Source organism: Chenopodium album, chromosome 21 (assembly GCF_948465745.1).
Source record: "Chenopodium album chromosome 21, dcCheAlbu1.1, whole genome shotgun sequence".
In the NCBI taxonomy this organism is placed as follows: Eukaryota; Viridiplantae; Streptophyta; class Magnoliopsida; order Caryophyllales; family Amaranthaceae; genus Chenopodium; species Chenopodium album.
This window is the reverse complement of record NC_137854.1, coordinates 13,398,056-13,413,426: the sequence shown is the minus strand read 5'-3', so window position 1 is coordinate 13,413,426 and position 15,371 is coordinate 13,398,056. Positions and strand designations below refer to the sequence as shown.

Sequence of the window (15,371 nt, the reverse complement as noted above, 5' to 3'; positions counted from 1 at the left end):
ACTTAGGAATTCGCCCAGCGCGGCTAAACGTCACCTGGTTTTAGAAAGAGAATGAAAATAGAAGAAAAAGATAAAAAGAGAAAAGAAAGAAAAAGAAAAAGAAAAAACGGGGGGAAGGGTGGTGGCGCGCCCAATCGGGGCCCCTCTGGCCCGATCGGGTGCGAAAAGGGACTGTAACTCGCTAACCACGCGCTCGATCGGGCGGTTTCTCGCCCGATTGGGCGAAAATTAGTCCTCGATATTGATCCTTCACGCGCCCGGTCGAGCGCCATCTCGCCCAATCGGGCGAGATTCGTCGTATACGACCCCTTCTGGCGCCCGGTCGGGCGAAATTGAGACTGTAATCTGTCTTCTTCTCGCGCCCGATCGGGCGCGTCTTCGTCCGGTCGGGCTGAAATCCCGCGGCTTGAACTGGGGTTTCTTCAATATTGCTTGCAAGGGACACCTCCTTGGCCTTAAATTGCCTTAGTTCTTCACTCGACTGAGCTATTGTCACTCGATCAAGTGGGACTCGCATTACGGGCTCGGTCCTCGCAACTTGCTCACTTTTCTCCACTTTCTCATCATCAAAACCAAGCCCTTCACAATATAGAGCTCGTTCTATTGCATCCACTTCTTCTTTCCATATATTGGCTTTTCCTGCGGAAGATGCCACACAAGATACTGCCTCCAAGGGATCTTTAACAAGAGCTTGGGGCTCATTTGAATAATTATCGACCACATCAATACTAAAACACTTCTCCTCTATCATGGGGATTTTAGGGGCAATATTCAGATTAAAAATAATATTATCATCCCATATTGATAGTGTCAGTTTGCCACTTTTCACATCTATAATTGCTCCCGCGGTATAAAGGAATGGCCTACCCAAAATAATTGGAGTTTGCAAATCTTCCTCCATATCAAGAACAACAAAATCAACAGGTATATAAAACTTACCTACTCTAACAGGAACATCTTCTAAAACACCTAAAGGGTATTTAAGAGGACGGTCGGCCATTTGCAAAGTAATATTGGTAGCTTTTAATTTACCTATATTAAGCTTAGAACATACAGATGATGGCATAACACTAACACTAGAACCCAAATCACATAATGCTTTATCAATCATCAGATTGCCAATATGACAAGGGATAGAGAAACTACCTAGATCTTTTAGTTTAGGTGGAGATTTATTTTGTAGCACGGCACTACATTCTGCAGTAAAAGCAAATGTCTCTACCTTACTAATAGACCTTTTCCTAGTCAATATTTCTGTCATGAATTTAGCATACGCAGGAATTTGTCTAATTAACTCTATGAAAGGAACTGTTACCTGCAAATATTTCACCATCTCCAAGAACTTACCAAACTGCTTATCCAACTTAGTCTTCAAATGTCTATTGGGGAATGGTAGTTTGATAACTGGATTTTGAACATCTCCACCCTTATCTTGGGTTGCAACCTTCTCTGGATTTATACCCTGCAATGTATCATTAGAAATATTAGTACTACCCTGGAGCCCTGCAGGGCTAGTGTTAAGATCATTAGGTATAACAGAATCAGAATTAGCAATTTTCATTAAAACAGGTTCATCATCCTTGGGCATAGGAGGCCCATCATAGTGTGAACTACTCCTCAGGATAATTGCATAAGCTTGATCTGTAAGTTGTACTGGCTGCGATGGTAGGGCTCCATGTTGGCGGGCTTGTAGAGTAGAGGAAATCTGCGCAATTTGATTATCCATGATTTTATTATGGGTTAGGATCGAATCAATTTGAGCATCCCTACTCTCCATGTGCTTTTGCATATTTCCTAGCATCACTCTAATTTCTGACAAGGTAGGGTCAGAAGATGAGGAGGGCTGTGATTGGATTTTCTGGCCAGAGTTAGGATAGTAATATTTTTGTTGTGGTGGTGGTTGTTGTTGTGATTGTTGTGGAGGTGGAGGATTTTGTACATTGGTACTCTGGTAGGAAAGATATGGATGGTTCCAGAGGCCAGGATTATAAGTGTTGGAGTATGGGTTATTTTGCCTATAGGTTTGAAAGGCATTAACTTGCTCCATGGAACTCCTACAATCTTGCTCCCAGTGTCCTACAATTCCACAATTTTCACAAAAAGCTTCATTGGTATTATTAACAGCAGAAACGTTAGCTACAGAGTTAGGAATAGCATAACTAAGATTATCTATTTTCTGGAAAATAAATGTTAACTGAGCCTGCAAAAAGGATACGGAATCAACATTATGTTTTCCTTTGTTAGCAAACCCTCTCGGATTCCCATATTGAGAATTATGAATTGCCATATCTTCGATAACTTGACCTGCATTCTCAACATTGAGATTCATGAACCTCCCACTAGCTGTAGAATCTAGAATTGTTCTAGATGTGTTTCCAAGCCCATTGTAAAAAGCTTGAATCAACTTCCATTGTGCCATATTATGGTGGGGGCATTCTCTCTGTAGATCCTTAAAACTTTCCCAAGCCTCATATAGAGTTTCATCTAGCTCTTGGGCAAAGTTTTGAATTGCACTTCTTTGTAAAGCTGTTCTCTCTACAAGGTAATATTTATTATAAAAATTTGAAGCAAGAGTTTCCCGATCAGTAATACCAAGTGCAGTTCTATTCAAACCAATAAACCATGGTTTAGCTTTTCCACATAAAGAAAAGGGAAAAAGAATCTCCCTGATTTGGTCTTGCGTGACCCCAGCTTGCCTAATGGTATTGTAATATTGACAGAAATCTACAATGTGAAGAGTAGGATCTTCACCCTTAGCTCCACTGAATTGCTTCCTTTCTATCATCGTGATAAATTGGGGCTTAATCTCGAATTGCACTCCATCAAGAGCCGGAGTAGGAGTGAGATGTGGAAAATCCATCAATGATGGCTGTGAATAATCGCTGAGCTTGCGAGGTGTTTGAGCCGCCATCTTTGATTCTGGTTCTGAAGAAACTTCTGTGGCACTAGAATCAGATGGGGGTTCCAAAGGTGGATTACCTTCAGAAGTGTCTCGTACCTGTCTGAAAAGGTTCTTCTGCTTATGAAAGGATCGTTCGATTTCAGGGTCGAATGGAATGTAACGTGACCTAGAACTCCTGGGCATAAACACAGAACTGAACAAACAAATATGAGAAAATTGTCTCAAAGAACTCGCGTTCTCTGAGATGGGAGAAAATAATTTAGACTACAAAAACAATCGGAAATAAAAATAAAACCGTTTCCTCGGCAACGGCGCCAAATTTTGATAGGCTAAAGTCGTATCACCTAATCAAAAGTAATTCCTAAATTCTCTAACTAATGTAGGTAAGGAAGTAGGGTCGAATCCACAGGGAAACAAGTCTTTCTATTCCTAATTAATTTTTATAATCTAAACTACTACCTCCGCTTCATATTACTCGCAACAAAGTACAAGTTTGCGGAGTCCTAGGCAAAAGATTGAAAGTATGATTATTGAAAAATAAGGGTATATGCTTAACTACTAATCCAACCCCAAAAAAGGGAAAACCAAATTCAACCTTAATTAAATCAAATAACCCACTACCACCAAGCAGCAGCGACACCAACCACCACCACCACCCAGCATCACCGAAACCAACCATCACCACCAACCAACATCACCGAAACCACCCGCCACCACCCAACATCACCAAAACCACCCACCACCACCACCACCACCACCACCACCAACGAACCCATCACCACCGACACACCCAACACCACCCACGAACCCAGCATCACCTAGCCGGAGCAACCCACTGTACCCAGCACAATCAAAACCCCAAAACCACCGTACCCCGCAGCATCCCCCCGTACCCAGCACAATCAAAACCCCATAACCAAATCCACAAACCCTCAATCAAAACCCATAACTAGCAATTGAACCCATAACCCCAATCAAACCCACAATCGAACCCAGAAAACCACGAACCCTTGAACCCACCAACCCAACGAAACCATTTACGACCACCACCACCAGCCAATGAACCTACCGATCCCGCGAGACCACCAAGCTAGCGCACCCACTAACCCAACGAACCCACCGATCCTGCGAACCCACATAACCCTAAGATCTGGAAAGCCTTGAGAATGGGGTTGGAGGAGGAGAGAGAAAATTAATGGGGATGAGGAAGAAGATGAAGAAATTTGATGATGAAGGTGGTTGAATGATGAAGGTGGCTGGGATGATTGATCAGAGGGAAGCAGATTGATTTGGGTGGAAATTCTTAAGTTAATTAATGTTAGAGTTTAAGTTAATAATATAAAATCTATATTTTTTTTTAGGGTGTTTAATAAAAAGTAAGGGTAATTTTGTAAAATCATACAAAAAAACTTACTAAAAAAAGGAAGAAATCACTTTGTTGCGAGTAATGTGAAGCGGTCATTTTAGGAAATTGTTGCGAGTAATATGAAGCGGAGGTAGTACTAAATAACCAAAATATTGTTATTAAAAGGAAACTATACTACGGAGATTAAGAGTAGGGAGAAATCAATAATAAAAGGCCTAGGGTCACAGGTTCACCATTAATTAATATTACGGGATCAAACATAACAATCAACAATTAACATTGCATAGATAACATGATTAACAGGCTCTCGCAATTTATTAGATCTAAGTTGCTATTGAAAATAGTCTTTAATATCAAATTAACATCTGCTCGATTCATCAATTCAATACTGCTATACTTTTACAATCAATCACATCTGCTCGATTCATAATCTAATTGTAAAGCGTTAAAACAATTCAATGAGAAATTATCGTGCAATATCAACAATCAATAATAACAAATTATCCCTTCATAAAAATTATGGATCCCCCAAAACTCTAGAATTAAACTACTCACGCATATTAAAATCTAAACTAATCAAAGCAATTAAACAAGACATGATTAAGATTAAAGCAAAGAAAATAATTAATAAAAGAGAAAAGAGATAATACCAAAAGAAGGAAGTATGAAATTGTATAAACCAAGAGTGTAGAGAGAGAAAACAAGAGAGAAATCCCAAAACATAAAACTAAATCTAAGAGTTTAATTAAGGAGAGAGGGAGAGAGAGATAAAAGAACAGAATAGAATAGAATGAAGAGGAAGAATGCTAAACTCGCTTAACAAAAGCGTACTTAAACTAAGCTAGAAAAAATCCTAAGCTTAAACAAATTAATCGACGCTAAAACGCCTTCCAGAAACACGCGCACCATCTGGCCCGCCTTTTTGTGTTTCGCCTTCGTAATCAGGGCATCCGCCCGATCGGGCCCGACTTTTCTCTTAGGCACATTTTCTCCTCTTTTACTTTGGGCTTCAACTCATAAAAAGCCCAAACCTTATTTTCCTTGGACCGTAGCTGGGACTAATTCCACGAACCAAGCCCTTAATCACCGGTATGATCGATCTTGGGCTACAATCACAGTCATGAATGTGATACAAGTTTCGATATATCGTAGTGGCCGGAAGAACATAGAAATCACCGACAAATCCGAGGAATTCCTACAAAACAAATGCCAATTCTACAAAACACTCGCAACCACACATTAGTACTAAAAGTAGCTCCAAAGAGCTCAAATATGCAAATAAATGACCGTGGGACGGGGGATAAAATAGAATATAAAACACATATATCACTAAATCAACCTTTAAGCAAACAGTACCAAGAACTTAAGGTAACATCGCAATATTGTTGCATTCGAGCCCTACGTTAGGGGTGAAAGTTCGGTTTTCGGTTTGGATTATAGCCCATACCGAAATAATTCGGTTTTAGATTTTTCAATCCAAATCCAAACTGAATTGGAATTCGGTCCAATCCAAACCGAACCGAATTTCTAATGCTCAAACCGAATCCAATCCGAAAATCGAAATTTTTTTAGCAGATTTGCGATATTAATTATAAAAAAACAAGCAAATTATATTATTTTGAAGACAAATTAACAACATACATAAATTGACAAATATTCAAGATTAAATTTGTCCAACAATTTTAACTTACAAAATTACATAAATAAAAAACGAAAAAGAAATAAAAAAATTACATAAAAAAAACGAAAAAGAAAAACTCAGATCCTTTTTCTTGCTTGACGAACCTAATGAAGAACGAAGTCGTCGGCAGCTGTAGGGAATATTTTAAACATCAACTTTGAGCCCTACTGTGATCATGCATTTAAGCATGGTGACGTTCAAAGGGAAGGCAACTAGAGATAAAAGAGTCCCTAACAAGTTTTAGGAACTTATAAACCGTTCACGGGTGTGAAGGTTACACCCCATTCACGATCACGGAAATCGCTAACTCCATAGTGGTTATCTTATTAGGCGTGATTCAAGTACAAATTATTAATTATCTTATTAGGCGTGATTCAAGTACAAATTCCCTTTAAACCTGCAAGAAAGGGCGTGATCAAGCAATAACAATGAATAATAAATAATCAAGCAATGTAATAATTATTAATTGACACTACAATCATCATCATAATAAAAACATCATTAGTAAGATCCTAGGCATGATACTAAACGGATTAATAACAAACCCTAGCATGTCACTAAATAATAATCAAGATTAAAGCTTTAGCCTAAACATGATACTAGAAATCAACATGATATTAGGAATATTAATTAACACCCCAAACATGATACTAGGAATCAAAATCAACATCCTAACATGATACTAGAAATCACAAAAGCATCCTAACATGACACTAGGAAATTAAAATAATATTATAAGCATGATTTCTATATCGAAGGAATAAAGATAGTAGATCTACTCACTTTGATGCCTCGTATCTCTTTCTATCAAAACAATACACATGTTAGTAACTTCAAGAAAGATTAAATACATAAATAAATCAAATAAGAATTGAAATATAGATTTGGGACCAAACCCTCAGAACTATCAGCCTTTCACGTCAAGGTCGAAGGCAACTACGAGATTGGCTTGGAATATTCAAGGATCGTGAAGGAGGTATGATGTGTGATTGAAGAGAATATCAAGATGGTGTTGGGATGTGTTTAGGCTAGGCTAGAAAGAAAGAAAAACTTTTAGCTTAGAGAGAGAGGGGATTAGATGATGATTGTTGGTGATCAAGCTTGTTGATGATTGAAAACGGAGGAAAAATACCTCTATTTATAAGAAAAAAGAGGGTCGAAGGATTAGAAAAGATCCAAATTCGAATCGGAATAAAACTCTTGCGATAGGCAACATTTTTTGCGGTTTTTGTTTTTATCATAACTTTTGAACCTGAAATCGGAATAAGATAAATAATATATCGTTGAAAAGCTCTGGAAATCTAATTTCCAACCCAATTGGAATAATGTTGATATATTTTGTACAATAAAATATATGATCGAAATAGTGGAAGGGTGTCAGTTTTGGATAGAGTTTGGTATTTCGTTCATATAGCTCGGAATTGGGATTATGATATATCATTGGAAAGATAATTTCAAGGGCTATCCAACCATCTAATATTTGGACAAAAATTATTAGGCACGAGAATCATATTTGAACATCTTTGAATTCGAATAAAATAAGGACTTTCAAAAAGAGGAGTTTTATTCAATTTCAAACTTTTTGATCTTTATCTTTCAAAAAGGATAGATTAGAACCTTCTAGAGACTTCTAGAAGTTCCTAATGAATCCTAATTAGTTAGGGAATGGCTTAAGGTATTTGGACCCTCACATGATCATTGGGTCGTAGGTAAGGTGGACCTAGGCTCGGTTTGGGCTTGGTTTAGTATTTTGGCCATAACTTATTCGTTTTAAGTCGGATTTGGGCTTATAATATATCGTTGGAAAGCTCTTTTCAACTCCCATCCAAACACACAATAATTGGACTAGTATTATGGACCAAAATAGACCGGTTTGGACGTTTTTATAAAGAGGACATGAAATGAATGATTTTCAAGGACACGAAATGAATGATTTTGGGTTTAAAAGCACGTAATAAATGCTTTTGGCTTAAAACGTTTTAGGAAAGGTTAGAAACGATTAAGGATTAAGGGAAATTTACGAGACTCTTTAACACTTCACCTAACTCGATAATCAAAGACGCGAAAGGTTCTCATCACTGGGTTTGGTTTTTGGGGAGACACAATCAGGTGTCTACAGCAGCAAATCACTTATTTGGTGTTGATTAATCCGTTCAGGTCGAAGCTTAGAGAAAGAGGAAATTGGTGCAGGAGAAGAGCTCAAAAGTTTTGATAGAGAAGATCAAAAGAGAGAATGAAAAACAGAGGAGATAGAGTGAGAGAGGAGAGATAGAATGCATGAGATCAGAGAGGAGAATAGTGAGGGAGGAGAGAGAAGGTGGAGGAGCGGCTGTTAGGAGGAGAGAGAAAATAAGAATAGGGGTTATGTGAAGGGCCTAAAGCCTAAAGAGTTTATATATTAAAGGCCTAAAGCCTAAAGGGTTTATGTGAAAGGGTGAGATGGACTTGTATATTTGGGCCTAAAATTCGGTTTTCGGTTTTTAACAGGTCAAAATCGAATCCAAACCGAAAATCCATATTTTTTATTTTTCCAATCCAATCTAAACCGAATTTGAAAAAAATCCAATCCAAATTAATAATTCGGTTCGGTTTTCGATTCGGTTCGGTTTTAATCCGAATTACTTTCACCCCTACCCTACGTTTGACTATTTGAAAGAAGTCACTTGGAATCGATGTGGATGGTGGACCACTGCCTGCCAGGAGGTTAGTTATCATTGGTTGTTAATGACAGTTGACAAGCGACATGAGCCAAGACTTTAAGACTACACAAGGCACACTTGCTTCAGAAAAGAATGACTCAAGATATAACTGTGTTACCGCAACACTGAAATAATTCCTAAACAGAAGCTGGAAGAAAAAAGAGCTAAGTCACAACTGTACGGGATAATACCGACAAACTAGTTCTTTGACCGTTAAGCGGCTTGAATATTACTAATTACCCAGCAATTAGCAAACTAGCTTAACATCTACAAACGGCCGGTATCTCGGTCACGTGGAGAGCTGCTTAAAACCGCGTAGGCACCTGCTACCTATAAGGTCGGTGTGCCACCTATAAGGATAGGTGGCACCTGCTTGGTTATCCCCCTATATATATCTAGGCACATTTTCATAATGAAGGTACAATCTCTCTCTCTCTCTCTCTATATATATATATATATATATACTCTTTCTCTCTCTTCATACTTTCTTCCTCAGATTACTAACTTTAGCATCGGAGCGGTTATTCCCGGATAACCCCCCCGGGCTAGATTATCTGTGCTGACTGTGCAGACATCAAATTGGACGGTAAACCTTTACCAACCCCAAGACATCACGGTATCGGAGCTCACTCGAAAATATTGGCGCTAGAAGGAGGGGATAGTAATAACTTCTATCGTCCAAAAAAGACCTCAACAGTCATGGAAGGAAATATTGAAACTACACCCGTCCCAGAATCAGAAAACCGAAATTACGATAGCGGCATTTTAAATACCAATGCCAACAAAACCGTAAACATCATACCAGAGATAACGGTGGAGGACGAAACTTACCTTCTTCATAAAGACACCATAAATGTACCGCTAACACCGGAAAGAACTCGGGCACCAACCCCGGATCCCTTGGGAGAATTTACTCCAGAAGAGTTGGAGATAACGGCTAAGGTCATGCAAGCAATGTCCCGGAAAAGGAAGGAGGCTGAGATCGCGGCCACGAAGGAACCTTGGGGTAAGCCAACAACGCCCGTAATCATCAACCTCGAAGATCAGTTCAATCAGGCTGGATAGCAACTTCAGCCACGACCACCGCCACAAGAGATGGTGATACCTTTTGAGCGACAGGTCACACAAACCATGCAGAGGGGGGAGTCAGAATCATACCGACAGAAGGCCAGCGGTGGCAAGAGGTTCTCGATTAGCAAATGGAAAAAATAAAAATGCCGACATGCACATATGACGGCAAGGGTGATCCAAAGAGGTATATCGCGGCCTTTGAAAGCCATATGTTGTTGTACACCGACACCGACGCCGTGTGGTGTAAAGTCTTTCCAATGACATTGGTAGGGGTAGCTTCAGACTGGTTCACCAATCTCCCACCCGGATCCATTGACTGCTTCGACACTCTTGTCGAATTGTTCACAAGACAATATATAAGCAACAGCGCAAGACAAAGAACCTCAGGGGAACTTATGTCTGTTAGACAGAGGAAGGACGAATCATTGAGAGATTTCGTCCGACGTTTTAATAATGAAGCCAACACTATACCAAAGTTACAGCAGGAGATAGCCGTCATGGCCTTAATGAGTGGTTTAGCTGATAGCGATTTTAAGAGGTACATGGCACGAAAGTCCTTTCCCAACCTCGGCATAGCATTTAATAAGGCTCATGAATACATCAAGAGTGAAGAGCTTCTGAGAGCGGGCAATCAGGTAGCATCGTCAGAGCCGTCTCGGCGGCAAAACACTTACTCATCACCCGAGACCCACGTGGGTGGGATTAGCATACAAAATCAGCAAAAGGCAAGTAGGCCTGCTAGAGGTTTGGGATAATATAATAATTATACTCAGCTGAACACACCAAGGGACGCTATTTACTCAATAAATCAACACAAGGAAGAGTGGAATCGGCCGGCGCCAATGATAACGAAAGGCCGAGATTTAAAGAAGTACTGCATGTTCCATAAAGATGTCGGCCACTATACAGAGGAATGTATCCAATTGAAGGAAAAAATTGAGGACCTTATTAGAAAGGGGCATTTATTCCAATACCGGTCTCAAGCAGGAGCAAGCCGACAGCCAGCACCGTTAGCAAGACAGACAGAGTATCGAAAACAAGGAGACCCGTCAATGCAAGACGATGCTTACCGACGGATCATGCCGATGTTTACCTGTAACACCCTAGAAATTCCTTTATTTTAAAATACCTGTTTTGCCCTGTATAAAACTTTAAATAGGAATATCAAAGACATTACCGCCACCGTGAAAACGATAAAGGCAAATATCAAAGATACACAGCAGAAGACTAATTTTAAAAACCTTTCCAAAACAATCCAACTTGAAAAGATAACCAAACGAAAGTAAAGTTAAAACCAAAATGAGCGAAGTAAAATGAAAATCAACCTACAACTTGGAACCATTAAAGGCCCTTATTAAAAACCAGCCCAAATCCAAACTTGATATTAGCTCCACATATAAATATTAGCATAAATAATTAAAGCAGAAACACATTGTAACTAATATAAACTAGCATGATTCGCTCTTCACTCGTGCCCCATCATGAATATGCCTCAATACCTAAAAAGTTTATCTCTACTTGTTTCCACTACTCTCCATTAAAAATGGGTCATCATAGGGTCAAGATAAAGACATGGCCAAATACACAAACACACACAATCAGCAAAGCTGAGTACATAAGCGTAAATTAGCCACACTAACATGCTTTCACCTATCAACACACACTTACCTCATTGCACTTGTTCACAAGCACACACACCAAACAACAAGACACAATGACTAGACACTAATTAATTCATTTTGCATTGATTACGCATCGAACGGGTTTCCACCTATTAACCTCCCCCAAATAAATTTGAGGTTAACTAGCACGGGAGCTAACCGTGCCAGCGACAAAACCACACAAAGGTGGCGGAATTCCTGCATATAATAATAAATAATAAAAAAGGAATATACATCGTCCTGTACTCCATTGGAAGTTACGGTTAAATATAAAACCCCATAACTCCCCCCCATTGTTCATACTCAAGGTATATACGTTCCAAGAGTTTTGGTACGTAATCTCTTTCACTTTACGTTATTTACATATTATTAGACTTGGTGATGACTCTCAAAGCATTATAAGTCAATCAACAATAATTATTCAATCAAACAAACATACCAATTTAATTCTTGAATAATTAGTGACCACATATTATTTATTGTTGAACCCTTTTTAATTCTACCTCAGTGTCAAAGACACCTTAAACGCATAATGCGCCAAAATCATATCCCTCGGTGTTAAAAACACCTTAAGTGCACAAAGGCACCAACATACAATTTATTCCTTGTGTACATAGACACTTATATAGCTCTTTCCTCATGCTTAAAGCATCAATAAAAATTATTTGAACCATAATAAAATTCCTTTTCAATATACCAAACATAATTAAACATGTAGTTTAATTAATCATGCCTTCTAACATGCCATAAATAAAAATGTGGTTCAAACACAACATGCCCAAAATATAATTTTCCGATCCATAAACCATCACAAATAATTTATGCTTCACTATTCAATCACAAGCATCACAAATTCACAATTCCATACATAAACCTTAGCATAATACTACTTGTAATTAATTGAAATCAAACCTAGCATGATTCTACATCACCAAAATATGCTAAGTACGCGAACGTACCTCAAATAAGCTCTTAAAATAACCGATTACTCTACAACAATTCTCGAACCAAGTCTCCTACATAAAGGGACAATAATACTATATTATTTACCCTTGTATACACAATTTCCAGCAACTTAAACTCACTTTAAATAACTTATAATAATCTGAAAATTATTTAAAAACCCCTAATTAAACTCCTTTTTAATGGATAATCACACCCTTTTTTTAAAAATCACAATTATACTACTTTAAATAAAATTCCAACATTTTAAACTAATCAAAAATCCTTTAAAACTTCATTAAAATACATCTTTATACTTAAATTATCCATAGAAACATTAAATTATCTCTTACCCCTTTTAAACTCAAAGATAAAATTTAAAGCATAAAAAAAAAAACTTCGTTAAAATCAAAAACTGCCCGAAAATCATATTTAGAGGCTGAATTTGGCTACGAGAGGGTGGTTCTCACTACCAAAGGTAGTGAGTCTTTCTAAAACGTTGTTTCCACTCGAAAAACACTACTTTTTTATCAAAATCGGAGGAGTTTAGAACCTAATCGGGATTAAAACGAGATTAATATTAACGAACGGAAATCTAATTATTAAAACATGAATTTGCGTGTTCAAAATAAATCTGGAATTAAGTTAAACTAATAAGTAGTTGTAATCACCAAAATTTCAAAACATCATTACTATAAAAGCCCTAAATCAATTATTCATAAAAACCCTAAAAATCAACACTTTAATAATTAAAACCCTAACTTTTAATACTTCATAAAATCTGAAAATTTAACACTTTATAATCTAAAATTTACAATATTTAATCATTAGAATATAATTATCAAACATACTAATCATGTTTAAACAATTAAAATCAAAACCCCAAAGTATATATTATAGGAATAATTATTAAAACAAAATAAAAGTAGAGAGAGAAGGGAAGAACCACCGTGGGTGGTGGCCGACCAGCTGGGTGGCTGCTGGCCGGCGGCAGGTGGTGGCAGACCGGCGGTGGGTTGGTGGCAGCAGTGGCAGCGTGAAAGAACAAGCAAAAGAAAGGAAAAAAATAAGAAAAGAAAGAAGAGAAAAGGAAAAAGGAAAAAGAATAAGAAAAGGGAAATAAGAGGAGAAATAATTACCTTGACCAATTGACTTTTTGTGTGGGAAATTTTGGGGATAAATGGAGTATTTATAGTGTAGAGTAGGTTAGGGTAGGTTTGGGCTTCATAAAAAAATAATGGACTTAAATGATGAAGTAGGTGGCCCAAAAGTAAAAATAAGATGATTGGGTTCAATAAAGATGGGCTACGTTTGGATTAAATACTTATTGACCCAAATATAAATACTTGCTTTATCTATAATCCAATAATTAAAATAGTTTGACCCAAATTATATTTTATAATTAAATAAATAATTTATAAAATACATTAAAAATACGGGGTATTACATTACCGACAAGGTTCAGCTCCTCAGGGGCGCAAAATTACCATAGAGGTAATTCCCGGAGGGCCCGTGCATGGGGGTTATGTTAGCGGCGCAAAGAAAATTCTATCGGAGTAAAACACATGGTAAACGCATTAGGGGTGGATGAACGACCTCAGCCAACTACAATCCCTTCTGTATCCTTCTCTGAGGATGATGCAAAGGGTATAGTTTTTCCCCATGACGACCCGCTGGTATTGATATTGACAATCAATGGGTGCGACGTCAAGCGCGCGTTAGTAGATGGGGGCAGCTCAGCAAATATTTTGTTCGCAAGAGTGTTTGATGCCATGATGATAGGTTGAAAGTACCTAACGCCGGTGTCGTACCCGGTTATCGGTTTTAATGGTTCAACGGTCATACTCGAAGGTAGTATAATCTTACAAGTTAGAATTGGGGAAGGATCAAGGGCACGGGACGTGATGATTGAGTTCCTGATTGTAGACATGCCGTCAGCGTACAATGTCATTGTTGGTAGACCATTAATTCATGACGTACAGGCGGTAGTATCGACATATCACCTCACGATGGTGTATGTCTCTAATGTCGGCAAAACAGAACGTGTCAGAGGGAGCCAAACGATGGCAAGAGAATGCTACGTGTCGGCATTGAAGCAACCTTGTCGACAGACTCCAACGAATCAGCCGGGAGGAGAAACTATTGATGTCAAATTGCAACTAGGAGTCGCAAATCGTAAAGTGAAGATCGGATCCGATATGGACACCGACATGCAATGCCACTTGATTGAACTCCTAAGAGAGAATGCTGACGTTTTTGCCTTCTCGGCCGACGAAATGCCGGGGATTCGCCCCGATGTAATGGTTCACAAATTGAATGTTGACAGGAAAGCTAGGCCGGTACGACAGAAGAAGAGGAATTTCTCCACAGAAAAAATTGAAGCAATACAGGCAGAAGTTAACAAGCTGTTAGCGGCAGGTTTCATAGAGCCGTGGACATACCCAGAGTGGTTGACCAACGTTGTAATGATCAGAAAGCCGTCAGGGAAGTGGAGAATGTGCGTTGACTTTACAGATTTAAACAAGGCCTGTCCAAAAGACTGCTATCCGCTGCCGAGAATAGATCGCCTGGTTGACTCCACGTCAGGCCATGCGCTCTTGAGTTTTATGGATGCTTTTTCCGGATATCATCAAGTTAGCCTCTATCAGCCAGATCAAAACAAAGCGACATTTATCACGGATGCCGGAGTTTATTGTTATAAGGCCATGCCTTTTGGATTGAGAAATATAGGAGCGACGTACCAAAAACTGGTGGACAAGGTTTTTGCAGACCAAAAGGGAAGGAATGTCGAAGTCTATGTCGACGATTCCATCGTAAAAAGCCGTCTGGCTAGAGACCATATCGAAGACTTAAGAGAGACTTTTGATACACTTAAACGGTATCGAATGAAGTTGAATCCCGAGAAGTGTGTGTTCGGAGTCAAATCTGGAAAATTCCTAGGCTTCATGGTTAGCAAAGGGGAATAGATGATAACCCCGACAAAATTGAAGCCATCCTTAGCCTTCCACAGCCGAAATCCATTAAAGACATACAAAAGTTAACGGGCCGA

At 38.7% G+C, this 15,371-nt stretch overlaps 1 non-coding gene across 1 annotated transcript; it reads left to right on the top strand.

Moving 5' to 3' along the window:
- Positions 1-2,417: 2,417 nt before the first annotated feature.
- LOC145603294 (small nucleolar RNA R71) lies at positions 2,418-2,522 on the top strand. The gene has a single exon (XR_014104811.1). It is a non-coding gene; the product is annotated as a small nucleolar RNA R71 (small nucleolar RNA).
- Positions 2,523-15,371: the final 12,849 nt, after the last annotated feature.